Source organism: Pleurodeles waltl, chromosome 4_2 (assembly GCF_031143425.1).
Source record: "Pleurodeles waltl isolate 20211129_DDA chromosome 4_2, aPleWal1.hap1.20221129, whole genome shotgun sequence".
Taxonomy (NCBI): Eukaryota; Metazoa; Chordata; class Amphibia; order Caudata; family Salamandridae; genus Pleurodeles; species Pleurodeles waltl.
In genome coordinates this window covers 998,220,494-998,242,724 of record NC_090443.1, presented here as the reverse complement: position 1 = coordinate 998,242,724, position 22,231 = coordinate 998,220,494, and the positions used below count along the sequence as shown (strand labels likewise).

The 22,231-nt window shown below is 44.3% G+C and overlaps 1 pseudogene; it reads left to right on the top strand.

The window, feature by feature from the left end:
* The first annotated feature begins 6,526 nt into the window (after positions 1-6,526).
* LOC138293970 (ribonucleoside-diphosphate reductase subunit M2-like) overlaps positions 6,527-22,231 on the top strand; it is a 29,725-nt pseudogene continuing 14,020 nt past the window's right edge.

The window sequence follows — 22,231 nt, the reverse complement described above, 5'->3', positions numbered from 1 at the left end:
GCAGATGGAGGCTTTGTGAGGAGGCATAATTTGTTGTACAGCATTCATTACAGCTCAGGTGTTTAACACGCGGTTCTCCCACAGCTCTTCATGTCATCACGTTGGGCAATGGGCAAGGCAGAGCCATTTTGCTGAAAGGCACATTTGTCATTGAAGCGGCACATGGCATCAAATATCATCATGCAGGGAGATACACACGGCAGTGCTATATTGGGAAAAACACAGTTAATGTTACTCTGGTAACCACGACTACCGGCGTATTAATCCTAATAACCAATATCAACACCAATGTGCACAGCTGCAATGCATTATGTTTAGTTAACCAGGAGCAAGTGAGCACGGCAGTGTATTACCTCTTAATTTTAAACTACGCCACTGCACATGGTTGCCCTGAATGTTTAGTGTCAAGAGAGTCAATTCTGACTAGAATCCCACAAACTATTTGTTTATGGTGACTTTTATTTTTTAGTATATTGTATTGCCATGCAGTTTGATCCACCAGCTAAATTCATGAAAAGTTGAGGTGACCCCCCATTCCATGGACCCGATGGAAAGAGCAAATTTGTAACATACACGAAAGCAATAGATGTGTATAGAATTGGTGCCAAGAGGAATAAAATTACTTTACTTCATTGTTTGGGCTCGGAAGGGCATGTGATTTTTAGGACATTGTCACAGGTTGCTCCTCAAGAAGGATAAAGAGACCTTAATGCATTTGAGGTGACTTTGTTAAGAATGAAGCACAGATTTAATTCTACTTCCGGCACAGCCATAACCAGGTTTAAATTTTATACCAGGGCTAAACAAGAGGGAGAGTCATTTGGTGAATTCCCCACAGCTTTAGGTGTGATTGCATGAAATATAACTTTGGAAATATGACGATGAGATAATCAGGGACCAGATAATTGTGAATGTTAACAGTTTTTAAAAAGTGCAATTGTGAGTAATGGGAGATCAAAATTTGCAGGATGCTATCACTACAACTAAAGCTCTTGAGCAGTCTGAGAAGTGGATGAAATCTATACAGGATAGTAATGCAAATAGTGTGAATGTAGAAGAAGAAGTGTGGTTGTAACTGATAGCTCTACTTTCGCAAATGTTCAAACATGTAGGAAGTATGACAAAATGATGTTATTATAGTTGTAGAAGTTTTAACCACTTGGCTTCATTATCCCAATGTCCTGTCACTGGGAAAGAATGCAACAAATGTGAATGTGTGAGACATTTTGCACACATGTTTAAGGATAATGAGAAGATTACCAGTACATCATGGGGCAGGACTGCCAGTATGAGTGAAGTAGCATTTGTGTGGTGCATATGGGCAAGGAAGAAAATAGCGACAAGGATAAAGGGATACTGTAGTATTATCCATCAATACTCACAAGAAATATGAGGAGTAAGGGGAGGCTAGAAAATCTCCTAAATGCAAAATTGGTATACTTGGAAAGGAATTAGAACAGATGGCAGATTCTGGATCCCCATGGACATTAATCAAACAACAGTATTTTGCCGAAAGGTTTAGTGATGTTTTGATGTTAGATGAGTTAAGAGAATCAGATTTTGTGGCTGAGATGCTTGATGGATCTGCTATCGATTTGTTGGGTTACATGGAAGTGGTCATAAAATTCAAAAGAAGAGAAGCCCAGATTAAATTGTATGTGGTGGTTAAGGGACGAGGGGCATATTTACAAGAAAATGGCGCATCAGCACAGATATGCCAGTTTTCTTGCCCCCCCCCCCCCCCCCACCAGCACTTAACAATGCGGTTGTTAGGCCAATAGCGTTAGTATTTTTTATGCTAATGTGGCACTTTGCTGCACTGACGTTAAAAATATTGACGCTGGTGCATCAAAGTGCAATGAGGCCCGTAGGTTACTATGGGTGCATCATTTTAATGCCTGCTCTGAACAGGCTTTAAAAATGGCACCATAAATGGCACAGTAAAATGTTGTAAAATTTCACTGCACCATTTTTGCGGGCCTCCTAGGGCCTGGCACAGGCATATTGTGGTGCAAGGGGGCAAAGTAGTGCAATGCATCCATTGTGCCTCTTTGTACATATGGTGCCTCAAAAATGCCTTCCTAATGCCACATTAGCATAAACGAATAATGCTAATGTTGCACAAGGAGGTGCTAGAGAACTTGTAAGTATGCCCTTAAATGTTTTTGGCTGCAGAGATGAGTGGAAATTGGGCATCTTGTTGAGCCTGTGCAGCAAAAAACTTGTTTTAATTGTGAATGAACTAGAGACTTCTACATGGTTCATCTCTTAGTTATCCAATGTATTCTCTGGGAGGGTAGGTAAATTGGAGGGCTACTCTCACAGAATCAAATTTAAGCAAGTGGCAAGACCAGTAAAACAGTAATTAAGCAGAGTACCTATAAATGTGGAGGATCATCTTAAGGGTAGGCTGGATGAGATGCTGAGTGAGGGCATCTTCGAAGAAGCTGAATACTCTGAATGGGTATCGCTCACAGTTTTAGCTCACAAGGCGGATAAGACCTTGAGATTATGCATAGATCTTAGAATACTAACGAACATGGTGCCGTTAGGTGCCGGTAAGGGGGTGCTAGAAAAGTAGTGCACCACAGCTGATGCACCACTTTCTTATAAATCTGGCCGTAATTGCCAATATTATGGTTGACTGTCATCTGTTGCCCAAAATCAATGAGGTGGTTACTATGTTGGAGGGTGCAAGAATGATTTCCACACTTGACCTACAGTCAACCTATCATCAAATCATATTGACCAAAGATTCTACGGGCCAGATTTACAATAGCCTAGAGCCTCTTAGTACCACACTAGTGCCATTTTGTAATGCTATTTTGGCATTAAGGAGGGCATTATCATTCGTCACTTGTGCCTCCTTACACCACATTATGCCTGCACCAGGCATAATGTATGTGAGGGGGGCATTCCGGTAGTGGGAGGCCTGTAAAAATGGCACAGTGAAATTTACAAAATTAATTAACTGCAACATTTTTAGAGTAGTTTTTAACTCCTGCTCAGATTAGGTGTGAAAAATGACGCACCCATTACTTTCAATGGACCTCCCTTTACTTTGGGGGTTTAGCGCATAATTATTTATGGTGCTAATTCTAAAAAGTGCCACAATAGCATCATAAATTAAGATGTTACTGTCCTAACATGCGCCATGGTGAACCATATTGTAAATACGACACTACCATGGTGTCGGTAGGTGCCTGCAAGGGGGCGCAAGAAGGGTGGCACAGCACAGCTGATGCGCCACTTTCTTGTAAATCTGGCACTAAGTGCTTGATTGCATTCATCACACCGTAAAGCCTATTTCAGTTCTATGTCAGGACCGGAGGCGAGGATTATGCATGCTCTTCTCCACTTTAATGTCACAGCAGTTTGTTTGAAAGAACATACATAAACACCAAACAAGCAAAAAAAATGTGAATACTACATGTCCCATGAGTCCAAAGGTAACCAAAATTACCACAGTCCAATTACATAATCATCTGCTGAATATCTTGCCGTAACGTCCCTTCCTCTTCCTTCTTCTTCACTACTTGCGAGTTAGTTAAGTCACGGCTCTTCTTTCTTTCAAGTTAGTTGGGAAAAAACTAACTGATTGCATTATTATTATTTTATGTGTTGAGTCACCGATTATTCCCTTTCAGGTAGATGCTAAGCAGCGAGATAAACTACCGCTGACAGCGCGGCAGGCTTTACCCCGAGTGCTTTTTTATGCGTAGTGGGTCCACCAGAGGACGTCTTTCGTGTTGTTAGAGACCCGTGAAGCGAGCGCACGCTGTCACAGCAGCCCACTGAGAGCTCTGACAGCATCGTACTCACATGAGGAAAGCACTGAGAGGGATTCCCTGGAGGATTCCCTCAGCGCTTTCCTGCAAACCCCTGAAGACATTGCATGAGCGCTGTACATATTAGCCCTATGGGGTTTGGCAAGCTGATCTCAGTGTGCATTTGCAGCGAGTTTTTTTCGCGCAGTAAAAAATGTAGCACTGTGGGGGGTGCCCAGTATAAATAGGGTGTTCCCTTTGGGCATAATTATATAGAATTTTCTGTCTCTCTCACCAGGTACTCTCCCCTTAAAAATGGAATCCAATGGGGATCATGAATACTTCTCCTCACAGGAGATTCATGATGCTCCGCTGCACCGTCTGCCTGTAGAAGTAAATAGGGCATTATCCCAGGCTATATCCAGAGCTTTGGCCCCTCTGCAGGGGCAGGTCGACAGACTGGCCAAAACCATTCCGGGGGTGTTTTCTGACTCCATTTCCCAACGTGCAGGGACTAGTGAGGAGCAGGCAGGGGGCAAGAGGGTCAAGAAGCGTGACGCGGGGCACCTTGAAGGTTTCAACAGACTCAATAAAACCTTCCAAATGAGTGCATGCAGGCTTAAAAAAGTACCCTACCAGAGGCTGACAGTCCCAGGGAAATCGGCGATTTGATCACCACAAATTTGAACCCTGACACCAGAGGTTCTGACAGAGGGAATGGTGAGAAGGACACATCCTCAGATGAGGAAGGTGATTTGGGCAGACCATGGTGTCAGGGGTCTTTGGCCTCAGACTCCCCAGATGGGGAGACTCTACAGATGGGCATGTTTGATCAGAAGAGGATCTACTACCTGAGATCCTCTGAACGGACCCCAGACACTAAAGCCCATATTTATATTTTTTTAGCGCCGCATTTGCGTCATTTTTTTATGCAAAAATGGCGCACACTTGCAAAATACAATTGTATTTTGTAAGTTTGCGCCGTTTTTGCGTCAATAAGTGGCGCAAATGCGACGCTAAAAAAGTATAAATATGGGCCTAAGATGGCACAGTACGTGGAGAGCAAGATTCGCCAACCCCTAGAAAAGGAGGTCCTTTCACGATTCAGAGCGGAATGCCCTATACCTAATTTAGTCTGGAAGGTGGCAGCCATACCAGATATTGACCCCAAAATGTGTTCCTTCTTTGCCAAGTATATGCGGGACCCGAAGAAAGGCATAGACCTGTCCTGGAGAGCATGCCAGGGCAAACTGATGGACATCCTTGGTCCCATCACAAAGATTATTGAAATGGCAGAGCAGGCCAAGCAAACGGGGAAGCCAATGTCTACAGACATGGTAGCTCACTGGGCCCAGAGGGTGGTTTGCCTTCTGGGCAACACCAATTCTGCACTGGCAGTGGAGGGGAGGAGATTGCTGCTCATAAAGATCGACCCTAAACAGGGGGAGCTTGCAATGTCTGAAGCAGGCGCAGTAGCAAAGGGACAACTCTTCAGTCAACCCTTTGTTAAGGAGCTTGGAAAATTTGTCTCTACCTTTTCGGCCCTTGACAATGCTAAGTCATCGATAAAAAATACCTTCCTGGGGAAGGTTTTCATGGGGGCTGGAAGAGGCAGGGGACGGTCTTCCGGCTATAAAACCTCCCAAGTTCACTTAAAGGACAGGCCAAACGTAACAGTGGCCGGAACGACAGATACAGGCACCCTTCTACCCAACCAGAGGGTCCACAAGAGGAAACTCTTTCCGGGGAGGAAGGAGCTCCAGTTCCTTCCAGAAAAGACAGCTGGGTAAGCAATACTCTTTTTTTCTCTCACGACAAACTGTGAGGGGAGGGGGAGTTAAAGCTGTTTGTACACAATTGGGAAAGGATTACAACGGACCCATGGGTACTTCAGATGGTCAGGGTTTCTCATACAGAATTCTATCAGTCCCCCAGTCAGAGAGCACCTCCACATCTCTTGTTTTTTTCACATGAGGAATCACTGATAATAGACTCTGAGGTAAGACAGCTGATTGCAAAAGGGGCAATTTGCAAAATAACATGACATCCAGAAGGATTCATAAGCAATATCTTCTTAGTCCAAAAGAAGGACAAAGGGATCAGAACCGGCATAAATTTGAGAGAGTTCAACGAGTGGCTGGTATACTGCCACTTGAAAATGGAAGGTCTCCATCTATTGAGGGATATGCTACAGAGAGGTGACTGGATGGTCAGACTGGACCTCAAGGATGCCTATCTTAACGGCTCCCATCTTCCCTCCACACAGGAGGTTCCTACAATTACTCTGGCGGGAGCAAACATTTGAGTTCCAAGCCCTTTCTTTCGGGCACTCGTCAGCCCTGTCGTGCTTTACCAACCTACTGCTTTCGATAGTGGAGGTTCTTCGCACCAAAGATTTCTGATGGGTTGGCAGGATAACCAATATCTCTCTTGTAAAGAACTACCTGCAAAGTTGGCCATTCTCCTTTGCCTTGTTTCATGCAAAAGGGTTTCCGAAGTGCGGGCATTGGACGTATCGGCCAGAGTCTTCACTACGAAAGGGATAACCTTTACAATATCCAGGAGGACAAAAACTAATGCTAGTTCTGTAACTTATCCTTCCTTTGTAGACAATCCTAAGTTTTGTGTAGTACGATGTATCAAAGCGTATGAAAAGATGACAGGTGAGTATAGACCAGCAGGAGAAAGTATTGATTCCAATTAAAAAGCTCCTTAAGGCAGTATCTTCTCCCTCCATTGCAAGGTGGGTAGGATGGGTAATGGCGGAAGCAGGTATTGATGTGAAGCGGTTTGGTGCTCATTCAGCTAGAGAAGCCATGATGTCCAAAGCCATTCAGGTAGGAGGATGACTGGAAGATATAATGAATGCAGCAGATTGGTCATCAGAATTGACTTTCAAAAAATTACAATTCAAACCAATCCATGATGCTGCAACCTTAGTGGTGAGTAAGCTTTGAACATGCATAATCCTTGTCCTCCGGTCCTGACATAGAATGGAAATTTCATAGCTAACAAGAAGGAAAGTTTCCAACTCTATTAAGGTCACCGAGGTGAGAATTATCCTTCCTAGGAGCTGGGTACCATCTTCTCCCTCCCTGGAACTACGTTAGAGTAAGTACCTGTTTCGGTAAAGTTAATGCTTAATATGCAAGGATATGTAAAGATATACACATATCGAAGAGTAAATGAGAAATGTAATTTCACAGTGATTTATAAGAGTCGCCTAATTGTGTTTGAAGGTATGTATTTTTTGTATGCGACTGCTTCATTAATAAAACTGAATTCATGTTATGGATAAATGTTACCTATTAAGGGGTTCATCATATATAGTCCTATATTTCAGATAACGGTCAATAATGGCCATACTGTGGACGCCAGTGCTTAACTTCTTCCAACGAAAAAGAAGGAAGAGGAATGGATATCACACCAAGATATATAGCAGATGATTTTGTGATTGGACTGTGGTTACTATGGTGACCTTTGGACTTATGGGACATGTAATATCAACATTTTTTTTGCTTGTTTGGCATTTACGTATGTTCTTTCAAACTGCTGTGAGAAGACCATACATAATCCTCGCCTCCGTGTCCTTAATAGAATTGAAACATTCCTTCTCGCGAGCTGGGAGATTTTTCATTCAGGAGGATGCCTTTTGGCTTAGAATCTGAAATTGTGGGAGCAGCAACTTTAAAGCCTTTTTCTGTTAACAGGGAATGTTCTATAACGGTGGATGCAAGGTTGTACTGGGTGGGAAGTGCTACTAATATTTTTAGGCCCCTATTTATACTTTTTTTGCGCAGCATGTGCGTCAATGTTTGATGCCAAAGCGGTGCAAACTTACAAAATATCATTGCATTTTGTAAGTTTGCGCCGCTTTTGCACCAAAAAGTGACACAAATGCGGCACAAAAAGTATAAATATGGGCCGAAGTGTGGTAATAGTGATCAACCTCAGGGCGATTGTAATAGTGGAACTCCATGCAAGATTACCCCAGTGATCACCTCAGCGCATCAGGCAGGGCTGCCATCTATAATGTGAAAAAGATTTTATTGATTCGGACTGCCTCCTAAATGGGTAATACATGACAGCCATCGCTGCAATACCCCTGGCACAAAGACAATAATATTCCTAATAAGTCTACCCAGTGATTTATTACTCAGTGGCAGATTTAAATATATTAAGCATATTTTGGAAATCCAACCATTTTTCTACAAACGTCAGGTTATAAGCTTTGAAAAGACACACAATGTTATCTCGAATACACACTTTTCAATTTTTTAATACATATATTAATTCTTTTTTTTTCTAATTTGGGCTTCGCACAGAAGACCTATTTACAAATAGCTGGAAAGCCAATCATCACTCACTCCAGCTAATAGTAGAGGTTGTCTGGGATGGAGTGTATCAGTTTAGAATCACAGATAAAAACAAAAAAATTCATAAATGTTATTTGTTAACTAACAACAATATCCAACTTTCTATTAAACAAATCATGAATGCGACTTCTTTAATACACGAAAATAGATTTTCGCAGGGAACGAAAACCTTCCAAAAATTGCAGTATCTTTTCATCAGCAGTCACACAGGGTACAACTGAATTCAAGAGCCGACAGTTATTTCAGTCCTCCAATCTCTTTCAAAAGAGATTTCCCTATTTGGTTGTATTAAAATTACCGCATTCTTTGAATATTAGGGCGACAACATATGGCAACTTCGCACCAATAAATGTAATAAAACGTTTGTATATAAGTAGAGAACGCTACTAAATTAAAGTCTAATAAATGCAAAGTGCAATTTGTTTTATGTAGATGGCGGAAATTGACATTTTTGCAGTGCATTTTGGGCAATCGGAAGTGCGTTAAAAGTTTGGCTTGTAGCCCGGGAAGTACTAGCTTAATAATGCTACTCCCTGAAAAGAAAACAGGCGCGTTCATGTTACGGTTTTCATTTACGAGGACTCTTTAGTTCTCCGTGTACAGTACGGAGTTTGAGTGGAGAGGGTCTTCCAGTGAAGATCCGTAGTACAGCACCCTCCGGTGCACCTAGAGTGTGGTGTCCGGCTGATTTGATTAGAGACCCATGGCACTGCACACCCCACCGTATAACCAGTGTGATGCCTGACTCAATTGTTTAGTGCCTGGGATACTGCACCCCGGTGTAGCTAGTGTGGTAGCTGGTAGACTGACTTCATTAGGGACGCCTAGTGCTGACTCGTGGTACTGCAGCCAGTGTTGACAGATTTTGGCCTATATTTATACTTTTTTTGCACCCCATTTGCATCCATTTTCTGACGCAAAAGTGGCGAAAACTTTCAAAATATAGGCCCATGTTTATTAAACTTTTTGTGCCTTATTTGCGTCATTTTTTGATACAAAAGCGGTGCAAACGTATAAAATATAGGGGCATATTTATACCCTGTTTGCGCTCAATTAGCGTCATTCTTCTTAAACGCTAATTCAGCACCAACCCAACGCCATATTTATATTTTGACGCTAGACCCGTCTAGCGTCAAAATATTGGTGTTAACATCATTTTTCAGATGCGTGAAACTTACTTGCGTCAATGAGATGCAGGGTAGGCGTTCCCGTCCAAAAAATGACTCAAACACCTTAGCGCCATATTTAACCACCCGGGCAAAAAAGATGCACGGGTGAGAGGCGGACCCAAAAAATTACGTTAACACTGATTTACGTCAAAATTTAACGCCTGTGTTAGGGCAGGCCTTAAAATGAGGCAAACACACCACTACTTAAGGAAAAAACACAGAAGCAACATCACAACCCACAGGAGAAGATGGAGGTGATATTGATACATCTTGCAAGACGGCGCAGAGGACAGCACCAACTCCAGCAATCACGACAACGCGGCTCACAAAGGCAAAGCAGAAGGCAGGAGAGGGTCTTCAGAACCAGGACAAACCTCCTTGGCTCAGGGACCTGGTCATAATTTGGACTTATAGACTCAAACGGCAAGCCATACTACACCTGATGCACCACATTGCGCCACAAATTGCAGCTAGCCTGCAGACCCCACACAACATACCACCTATTACAAAGCTGCTCACTGTCCTGCACATGCTGTCAAGTGACTCATTCCAAACAACGGGTGGACTGGTTGCTGGTGTCTCACAGCTGTCGTTCTCTGCATTCCTGCCGAAGGTGTTAGATGCCATCAGCTCCCTGATACCCCGCCAGATCAGATTCCCCAACACCCAGCAAAAGCAGGAGAACAAACAGGGGTTATATCAGATCCATTGCTTCCCGCATGTGCTAGGTGCAATTGACTGCACCATGTCTGGCTTGTACCACCTGCAGCAACAGAGCACCTGTACTGGAATTGCAAGCACACACATTCTATTAATGTGCAGGCCATAGTGGACCACCGCAGATTATTCATAAACATTTTGGCCAAGAATCCTGGGAGTGTCCATGACACCTACATATTACGGCACAATACGATCAATGAACAATTCCAGGATGGACAATATGGAAATGGCCTACTTGTGGGTAAGTCTACAAATCCAGTAAATGTACACACAACACTTCAACCCTGTCGGACACACAAGACATACACCACTACAGTAACATATGGCCAGGGTTACACACATGTGCAGCTGATAACACATATGCACCTTGCTGCAGTACAGCACAATCAGTGCACAACACTAATACATACACCCACTTGTACGTAACACACCCATAACTTGACAGGCACACCACAGGAAGGACAGATGCAGACATGTACCCTTTGAAAACGGCAGAACTAAACAGTCCACCACAAGTGCCCTCAGGTTGCCCACTACGTACACATCACACAACCTACACCAAAGAAATAGCACAGACATGTCAAAGGCATACACAATGCTCAGGTCATGTAACTTCCAAATAGGCACAGATGTCGCAAATAATGTCATGCAAATCACTTCAAGAACAAATATCAAACACCACACAACTTGGGCCTATATCAACTGCATCTCATCAACACATACCTAGCTTACCTGTAGTGTGCACAGGCATCTGCCTGACACATTGCTTCACATATATAGGAATACAAGATCAATGCCCATCACATACCATGTGCCAGATGTGTGAGAAGTGGAACCACAGTTACTGTAGTGCAACCTCACATGCAACACTCACTGACTCACAACACCATCATGTATGTACCAGATACAAGACATGGCCTAACAGGGGGCAGAGACACAGTCAGACAGTGCAGATTATGGATGCCATGGTGGGACCCAGTAGGAGACAACAGGACATGGCTGATCTCACATGCACTGTGTCAAGGGACACATTTTCTAAGTAGCTGAGCTACATCCCATAGCCTGCACTGTGTATCTATCAACAGTAGAAATGCACATTAATGTTTTGGAAGATAGGAGATACACTGCTAATAATGTTGATCATCCTGTGACAATGGGATACACACCCTTGGACACCTCATGGCTGACACAAACATTAGCTGCCACTCGGGATCACCAAGGGAACAATGTAATAGCCCACAGTTCCATAGTCAGGGCCTGCACTGTATGTATGTCTTGGCAGATGACCACTTCATCATTACTTGAAGCCACATTGTAAATTGTCCATTCTCCCATGCTGTATGTAGCATGGAAGGGGTGTGCAAAGTTTCTTGCTGCAGGTCGATAATGACCCCATTTCACAACCCTAGCACAGCAGCAGAGCGTGCATATAATGAGGGACATCAGAGGACACGGACCATTTTGGAGAGGACGGATTCAGGTGCCTGGACATCACAGGAGGCAGTCTCCTATATGCCCCATAAATGGTCTGCAAGATCATATTGACTTGTGCTATCCTGCACAACATGTGTGTATGGATGAACGTACCATTATATGAGCAGGTTGAGGACCTGCCTGAGGAGGATGGTGGAGAAGAAAATGAGGGGGAAGACCACAGCATAGCTGCTGGGATACGACGCAGACTGCACATTGTACAGAACTTCTTCGCATAATCATCACGTAACTCAACTTGTACATTTTGTCATTAAACATCTCACTTATTCACACTATCTGGCTTTGGTGTTTTCAGTCTCTTAAACATGAAGCATGTCACAAATACAAATCTGAGTACTGTAGCAACATCACATGTGAAGCGTAAGAGTGAACTGCTACCATCACACATCACATCACAATTAGCCCCATCACTTGAATGTGACAACTGAAGGGCACAGTTTATGGACCACAACATATTAATTACATCCACGTTGCCAACTTGTATAACAATAGCTCATCATACACAACAACAACATGTCTAAAATGAGCTAAATAAGGGTCCCACACATGAGGCAGTGGATGTCAAAATATGGTGAGACTGTAATGTTTGAACAGACCACAAACATAACTCAGTGTGGAAGTTGCAATGGCTGCATGGAGCATGTGTGACTAGGTGTGGACATCATTGGTGACAATGCTCAACATGATTAGCCCAAGTCTGACAAGCAATAGGAGATATGGAACATGCACCCCTGGAAATCACTCCTGCCACTGCCATGTGGCTCAATCCTGTCACAGGGTACACAAGACCTCACACTTTGCACAGACATGTCTATGGAATGCACATCAGCATGGATGACAACATATGCAGTTAGGGCTACAGGTCCACCTCAAGTAATTGTAATTACAAAGCAAAATGTTATGATTTCCAACTGTCTATTGTGTTCAATACCTGATATGGTTGGAATGTAGGCAGAGTGTGTCAATCACAGTATATAGCAAAAATGTACACATGTCAAACATATGTGTAGTCCACACACAAGTCATCCATATACTCAAGATCAACATAGGGAGACATTTGTCGGGGTACATTTGCCAGATTGCATTCATCAGCCATCATCAACAATGCCTTAGCTGTGAATGTTGTATGAAATGTGATGCTCTGTAAGACAACTACACACAGCACATAAGTGAACACAATTCACAATCACATACCATGACTCTTGCATAGTACTGACTGCCATACATATGTGGATACACTGTTGTCACACATATAGACATATGCATGATGTATATACATTTGCATGCTGTTGATTCTGTAACACACACATGGTGTAACAAACCAATCACACACAAATCACATTGTACAATGGACTACCACATGCGGCCATACACAATATGCCATATTGAAGCCCAGCACATACAATATGTATGTTAATATAGGGTGCAAACATTAACAAATGTCAAAAACACACAATCAGGAATAGAGTAAAAAATAATTACGCAAATGCGTAGAAAATATCCGTAAACGCAAAGTACATGACCAATGGGCCCTTAGCGTATTTTCCACCTTCGTACTCATCGCAGTGCTGATTTACTGTTAATTTGATGCATCAATTTAAATAGACGCATGTAATACGTCAGAAATACTCACGAAAATATCAGATGCGCAAAAAAATATACGCATAACAGAAAACGTGACGCAAGGGCACAGGAAGTGATGTAATAGGAAATCTTGTTTACAGTCACAGTACAGTGGGTGTACTTTCACTTTCTCTTTACAGTCTGTGCCTCTTTTGACTGTGTGGTTGTGTTTTGCAGTTGGTGGTGTCTTCTTGCTATTCTTGTATCTTGTGGTGTCCCTCCTGTTGTGTTTTCTGTTGTATTTAATTGTTATTAGTCCCAGTGTCTTTGAATTTGTGTGTCTAGTGTATTTTACCTTGTACCTGTGCTGTGGGGTGTCTGTGTGGGTTAGTTCAAATAGGTGGGTTAGTTGGGTTAGTGAATTTTTGGGTGTTACGTTTCCTTTCATTATTTTTGTTTCTTAATACTACCTTTTAAAAATTTTTCAACCTGTACCCCAGTGCAATGTCTGGCAGGGGGAGGCAGACCAGCATGGAGGAGGAGGAGCTGGGAGGCTTTCTTTGGCTGGTAGCCCACTACCTCCCACTGATGCTAGAGATGGGTGGCTGTGTGATCCAGGGCTACTGTACAGAGGCGAGGCGGCTGCGCTGGGGCAAGGTGCTCCAACACCTGAAGAGGGTGTACCACAGCAGTCGCAACGACCATCAGCTTAGGCATCGCTTGGCTGATCTTGCAGCCAGGGAGCAGGATCTTCTGGACCATATTGGTGTGGTGATTGGTGGCCCTGTTGGTGTGTACCCCATTGGCAAGCTAATTACTGTTCAATGCACTTCAATGACAGAAGCAGATGTATTGGCGTGCTGCATGCAATGCTTGTGGACAGGTTGCATGCAACCAAAATGAAGTGTCACTGTCTCAGCAGAGACATGTGCTTCACATATCCTACCGTTTTACCAATGCAAGTCAGATGTTAGGAGAGTCATGCACACCCATCACTAAGTCACATATTTCAGGGGCCATGGCAACATCTGTGCCCCAGCATTGTGTCATGTATGATAAGCCAAGACACTGCCAGCATACCATATGTAAGTGGATTGTGATAACAAAGTACGGCAATCCATTTATGGTGCAATGTTGTCAGATTTTCACATACATCATCCCTGCCATTATGTTTACAAAGAGCGCGTACCCACCTTATGGTGCACTTAGCCATTTGATGCCATCACTCAACTGTGACACATCAGTCATGGATTATTCAATGCATGAAAATTGCAGACTAACTGTTTAGCTGCTTGTCCTCCACAAAGTGCCTCTGTGTGCCTTGCAGGACAAGCCAGAATACCTGAATCAGTTGTCTTGCAGAGCACGAGGGTTGTGTCATTTATCTGTCACACAACTCCCCCTCATTCCATGGAGTTCCATCTTCTATATATTGGCCACACATGGTTGTTGCAGGGTGTAGCACTACATGAGTCTCAGGTGCAGTGTAAGAGGGCAGATGTATGGCTCTCATTCGCAGAGTGTCAGTCTCATTGTGAGTTTGTCGTGGTGTGTCTTTTGCACTGTCCACAACCTGGATAATTGCCTCACTCTTCTGAAATAGTACATACTGCCATATGTTGTCTACTAGGTGATGTGATACTAACCGTGGTTTTACATCCATATATTTCAGGTGGACCTCCCCCCACACCATAGGCAAAGTGGCAAGATTTGAGGATCCAGATGTATCCAGTAAGTGGGATTTTGTCTGTCCTGTGTAGTGCTGAAGTGTTTTGTGTGAGTGAGTCATGAGTTTTGCACCCAATGCTAGAAGTGATACGCTGTAAAATGATCAGAAATCAAAGTAGGCTGGATGGTGACACTGTGCCACATTTAAGTGGTTCCCCATGCACGTGCAGAGAGTCATATCTTGTGAGGCTTCTGGCGCTCAATGGCCAGCATTGTGTAAACAGGGTGATGACAAGCCCCATGTAGCTCCATATGTGACTTAGATATGCACCCCTGTGTGTATATATAATGGCATTGGAACACACCGTCATTCCCACAACACAGTGATGAACCATTTTGTAGACAAATTGGTGCATCCAGGTATTGTAATGTACATGTAGGTTTGCATGGGCATTTGTCCCCCAGCATGGTGCCACTAATTTAGTATTCCACTTACGTGACACTTATATGGAATGTAATAGGCGCGCATGCAGGTCAAATCCAATCGTGTGCTGGCATGGTTATGGGTGTGTGAGGAATGGTGTTGGCTGATCAAGTATTGATGGGTGTCTACACCTGGACACATGAATGTAGAAATGATAGACTTATGGATACCAGCTTCATATTTTGTCATCACCTAACTTATGGTCCACTCCCTGATTCCATGTATGAGTGGGCATGCATTGGTGAATGATTGGACAGTTGAGATGTTGATCTGCATGGCCAGACCCCCTGAGGCACAGGGGATGGGAACAATAACTTTGTAGGTAGGTGTGATGCTCACACTGTAGGTGACAGTCATATTGATCACGCTGGCATGTGATGGTTGTTAGAAAGTTTGACACATATGAAGAGGAATAGCTATCCTGATCAATGTGAATTTGGCACTGCCTTAGCATTGTCTCACATGGTACAAAGTCTAAGCAGATCTAATTTTGTTTGTTACCTAATCTTGTTGTGGGGGGCTATGGTGTAAAGGAAATTATGCTAAGGCAGCGTTGTCGTTTCATCCATCAGGTCCATTGTATCATCCGGATTGTGAGTAGGAGTGCATGTGCAATTCGATGTAGAGAGTAAGCTAATTTACTGTACATACCCCACACAATGCTGACACTGATCGTTCCTTGTCTCATTTCAACAGCTACCAACATGAATAACGACCAACCCAGTGCCTTTCAGAAGAGGGCAGTGCGCTGTAAGCACATATTGGCAGTGGAATCTGGGTTCAGGAGGATGGCACGCAGCTATCGCTCAGAGCGATCCACTGGTGAGTGGTGTGCATTCAGCCAGGGGGGACCCACACAGGCTGGACCAAGAACCACAGCTGTGCAGGGGCCCACAGCTGCCAATATAAATATTGCTCCAGCTACTGCACTCTCTTGTACCATCACACAGCCAACCACATCTGCTGCCATGGACATGAGTGCCATAACAGATATACAGAGCGATGTACAACAGGTCCTCCAAAGGTTGGACTCCGTTGAAAAGGAGGTGGCCAAGAATATCAAGGCCCTTAAGAACATTAAGAAAAGATTGAAAGTGCCAACCTCTGAATGGCATTATGTGACTCCTCCCAAGTTAACTCTCCTCCCTCCTCTTTTGTTGTGGGTATTAGGGGGGTAGTTGTAGGTTAGAATAGGTTAGTGGGTTAGTTAGGATAAGTAGGTATGGGAGTGGGTTTTCTACTTCTAATGTTTTACTATGAAGGTGGGTTGGTGGGGCTTGTGATGTTGGGGCTATTATATGTTTATGAACAAATAAAAATACAAACAATTTATAAAAAAATAAAATACCCCAAAAATATATATTTGTTTAGTCATAGTTAGTAAATGTGTAGTTTAGTGTATGTTGTCCTGCATGTGTCCTGTGATATAAAAAGGGTGGGTGGAATGTTTAGAGTGTGTCGATAAATGTGTTAGGTAAGTGTAGCATAGAGTAGTTAGGGTCTGTTGTGGGTTATGTACAGTTAGGATAGGTTAGATTAGGATAGGTGTTAATAAGTATTTTCTTTACTTATTTCACTATCATAATAAATATTATTGGGTACTCCCTTACTTCATATGTCATATGCTTGGGTCTCAGGGTCTTCCCACAGGTATACAGTGCAAATTGTGTATTGTCCTGGGGACTCTGTCCTGCATCCAAATCCCTCTCTTGACATGTTCAACATCTCCTTATGACTGAGCTGTCACATTGGCAGCTACATCACATATACTTACATGTGCAGCTGCCATCCAGTGTTCCCCCCATTCAAGCTGACTATGTTGACCATGTATAGGACAGGATGGGTGTGGGAATTCAGCTGACATTGTATGAGTTTGTTTTGGAATGTTGGGCACTATGTGACATTTTTCAACAGCCTACATATCATTCCTATCTTGCTAAACTGACCAGTGGCAATAATGGCTGAGTCTGAGTCCCTCTGTTTCACACCAGTGTGTTCTATGGTACTCCCAGCTGACGATATTGCATGATTACTGTTTCACACCCATTCTTGCAGTATGTAGTGGGTGTAGCATACATGTGTTCAACCTGTATCACATATTCAGTTAATTGCTTGTAGGGGATGAGGACAATATCGATGTACAACATGTAGGTACCAGGTGCATAGATATGTGTGCACATATTCATGCACTCTTGTACTGACACTCTGTGACTTAAGACATGTTACACACTTCACAAACACTAGGCATAGTAGAATTGTCACAACTCACATAAACATTCTGGTTGTGTAGGTGGTGTTTATTTACAAGTGTAACAATACTAAGTATATACAATGACAAGGTCTGTGACCCCATTCGTGAAATCCATCCAATTCGGACACAACACAAATCCAGGACTGATGGACATGTCATGGGGCATGTTTGGATAAAATGTCTTTCAGTGCAGGAGAACATAAATTGCCAAATTGAAAGTTAGGGACAATAGCAGTCAATAGCAGAAACCTCAACAATGTGTTGAGGAGGAGTGCATATCTGTCAGAGTGCTAACACTGGCATGATGTAAAGCACAGGACTAAGGAAAACACTGCCCATGTGGCATGGGCTGGTGCTACCGGGAACTCCTATGGGTGAAGATGATCTGTTCCATATCTTCATCCTCCGATGTGTGTGGTGCCTCCTCTACCCTTGATGGTGGTAGTGGTGAGGTAGAGGGGACCACACACACCTCAATGGTTGCAGATGTGGACTCCCAATTCCCGGCAGCTGCCATCTGTGGCACTATATATGGCATCACTGCAGCAAGAAGAAGCTGCTGGCTTTTAAGTATGCTGCAACATCCCTGTGGTAGGCAGCCAAGTCTGCCCTGAGGGAGACCATTTCCCAGTGCATGGAGTCCTTACTGGCCTCAGGCACACTGCTGCCAGTTTGGGAGGGCAGTTGTTGTGGCCTCCCCCTTATTGCAGCAGCTATGTCCCTCAGACACTCCTGGACTCCACACATTGGGGATTGTGTGCGTCGGTTGGCTGCAGTCTGTTCTGTTGCTGTGACCATGCATGTCCGCATCCCCTCAAGGGTTGCTGCCATCGTTTACATCCCCACCCACACCTCCTTGGCCAGCTCATGCTGGACTCCTACCACTGTCCTCTCAAAGCTGGTGACTAGGTTCTCAGAGTCCACTGCTGTGTCGGTGCTGGCAGGTTGTACTATTGGGGTGCTGACTGGGGTCTGTGGGATGTCTGCTACTTCAATACTCCTTGCGACTAGAGGTGGTGTCTGCAGGTTCACAAGCACTTCTTGGAGGGTCTCTTGGGTGATAGTTGCCAGCTAGTCATCCATGTCATCAGGGTACTCCAGGACAGGCAGATCTGCAGGAAAGCCATCACCCTCTGCAATGAGATGGTGTAAAATCAGTCTATCTGTTTTGTGGCAGTTGACAAGTCAGGCTCATTGTCATAATAGGCCCAGGTTGATGTAAATGTGGTGCAGCACTGTTCTGTGCAAAAATATTTAGCACCGCACAGCTTCACTTTGGTGACACAAGGATGCACTGTATGTAAGTGAATACGGGCCACGCCTGTGTTTTCCCCCATGCTGGTGCAAAATTCAGCTGCCAGCATCATCGTGCAAGGATTGAGGGGTGTGACTGTTTATGTGCGTGAACGTGTCCCTTCCTGCGCATTAAGAATCACCAATGGCGCTTTGGCACTTCTGTGTGAGCTGTGGAATGCAGCACTCTCAGAAGAACCAAATCGTCATTTACATATGATTGTTTAAGTGCATGAAGGAACACCTTCACGCTCATAAACAATCATTTCTGGCATTTTGCTCTTCCTATGCATGCTGCAGAATGCAGCACACATTGTAAAATCAGAAATGAAGGAGGTATTCATATATTCCTCCTCGTTGCACCCTGCTAATGCCACCCCTAGGGCTGGCGTAATAGGTTTGGCCCTACCTCAAGTTTACAATATTCCATTTATCTGAGGTAGCATCTAAATTTAATGTGTGTTGCTGTGGCACTCCCACAGCAACACCCATTGCACTACCTTCCACGCACAGTCATGATCAGGAGGCTACGTATTTACAAGGTGAAATAATGTCACAAAAAGTGGCTTAACGCTACCATGTCAATACAGCGCAGTGCTTAGCGCCACAGGAGCATCACTGAAAGTGACGCTCCAGTGGCACTAGGAAACTATGATGCACCCGTTAGTTCCAAAGGATTGTTCTAGTATATCATAGCTGCAGTCTACAGCCCTATGCCCCACCTGCATGTTGCATGAATGGAAGCCCAGTTGCCACTATTGGCTGTGTCATATTTCTAAGTGTACTGTCTATCGTTATTGTGTCTTGAAGCCCTCCTATCTTGTCCGATCCTCCCTTTGCATCAATTTGCATGGTGAGGCCGTGCAATGTGTGTTGCTGTGCTCATGCCACAGCACCACACATGCCAATTTTCACATGTCCCAGTCTTACATGTTTCACATAAACCCATGCTGTGCTGAGACCTTGCACCACCCCAGGGGTGCCATAGTCAGGACACTGTGCTCTTGTTGCCATTGATGTCTCCTCATGTTGTCATTTGTGTTTGTGTGCTACTTTGCATTGCACTCATGGCCCTGGCAGAGTACTGTTTCAACTCCTGTCTGTGTAGGTTGTGTATCTTACTAAACACCTATGTCCTCCCCATCATTGCAGCCCTCCTTGCACAATGATACATGAGTGCAGCATGGTGACAGTACAGCTCATGTGACAAAAACACTGGGTTGAACCCAGAGATGGGCAATATGTGTATAACATTTCTGCTGTGTACATCATACTGTATGTGACAGTGCCTGATGATAAATGTGTCTATGGACATTGCCAATTCACATGAGTTGTACTCAGGTCAGGGCCTGAGGCAAGTTCATATTTCATGTGCATCAGTCCAAGGGGCAATTGACTGCCACTGTGTAATTGTTCACCCCCTGCAGCACAGGTGGTCGTGGCAACTGTTGTCAATGTGTAATGCCCCATGGCCCAATGGCCTGGACACGGCATGTTACCAGCAGCTTTCAGACTGGCTATGGCATCTGTCTTGTGACACCAGACTAGTGATACGTTCAACACTACCCTCCAGGTATGATTTCACCTTTCCTCCAGCCTTTGCATGGCGGGGTAACCCCCATGAAATGGTTGTTGGTGAAGTGGTGTGGTAGGCCCCTGGGGGCCCCTGCACATCCTAGCACTTGGCATGGGCAGTGCAGGGTGTCCCATACCTTGGCCCTTTACCCTTTCCACTGCCTGATTTGCAGGGCTGAGTGCAGCGTGTCCTGTTGCACCCAATGCAGGCCACAACTGGCACTGTCTCTATTTGATCCAATTATAATGTCTAGTAAGTGCCCCATAGAGCTACCATGTGCAGCCGTATTACCAGCCACCATCCCAACATGAGACTCATACTGCCAAATGCAAAGGATACACTGCACTGGCAGGCTTTCCAACACCGGGCTTGCCCATGTACCATCCCCCACCTTTTGATGTGGAATTAACCGCCATTATGTGACAGCCATATCCCATGTGTTGTATGTGTGTGTTTATTTCCCCAGTCCCATGTGTCTGACATGGTTGTGTCCACAAAGTTGTTGGCTCAGCTTCTGACTGTTGTGACCTATTGTTTGCTATTTATGGTACATATTTTCTGAAGTGGCACATTTCAGTTCAGCATCAATATGTGTGGTTGAACACAACTTCAGTTTAGTTGGTCATGGTAGTGGCATGTTACCAATGATACCATTCCAGCCTGCTATTCCCCCAGCACATGTTGAGTTAATAGTTCCATGCACCCAGGGGACACCCTGCCTGCGTGATGTAGGGATGGCTGCCTCATGTGGATGTCTTGTCTAAGTGTGGTGTGGTGGTGCTACGGCCACATGCCTGGGTACTGTTGGTACAGTTGCAATGACTAGTATGCTGTGAGATGCAACACACATGCTTTCGGGCAATGAGGCAAGGCTGTTGCAAAATGTTACAGCAAGGGACAACACTATGTAGTAACCCCTGGAATTGTGTTGACTGACTACCTGGTCTCTGAGGTCTTGGTCGAGTTAGTGATGTTGATGTGACTACATGCAAGGGATTTTGTGATGTCCCAACCAGTGGCACAGTGATTATACATGCCATCCATCCCATGTGCTGCATTTATGTATGTAGGTATTTAGGCCTGGTGTTCTTAATATGTCCAGGTTGTGTATGTGTCAATGGTGCATGGCACTCCCAAAGCATAGGTACATGGGTAAGCTTACGTTGGCAGGGTGCAACTTGCTTAATGTGCATTGTATCCCTCTGTGCTCCTTTGACATACATTGTGTGAGTCCTATATGCCTCCCCCTTCTTGCACTTGACATTTAAGCATATATTTCCCCCATCTTGCATTTGTGGTGTCTTCTGGTATTCTGCGCTGTCCTATCCTTGTATCCCTGTGATGATTTCCTCCAGGATTACCGCTGCAACCATCTCCTCCATCTCATCCATGTCCTCTTGCGGTGCTGGACTCCCACCTCCTGTTTGTAGTGCTGCCTTCCTGTTCCATGCCATTTTTTCCTTGGTCCTTCTCTTGCAATCATGCCAGTGTTTCTTGCACTCAGTCACAGTTCTCCTGACCTCTGCCACACTGTTGATGTTATCCACAATCTGCTGCCAGATTTCCTCTCTCCTTCCAATTGGCAATTTAGAGGTGACGAAGAGTTGATATTGATGCTCCATCACCTCTCTCGCCAGTATTTCATGCTCCTCTGCGCTGAAACGACGCTTCCTCTTTTTCTTCTCCCTCCCCTGGGTCTTGTCTGTTTCCTGCTGGCTGGTTCCTGATTGAATGGGGTCTTTCTGGGGTCTCTTCAGGCTCGTGGGGTCCATTTTGGGGCTCCTTTGCACTGTTTGCTCTGTTAGCGTCTTTTTTTGAAGCTATTGCAGGCAAAAATGGTGCATTTCCGTTTTGCGACATATTTACATGT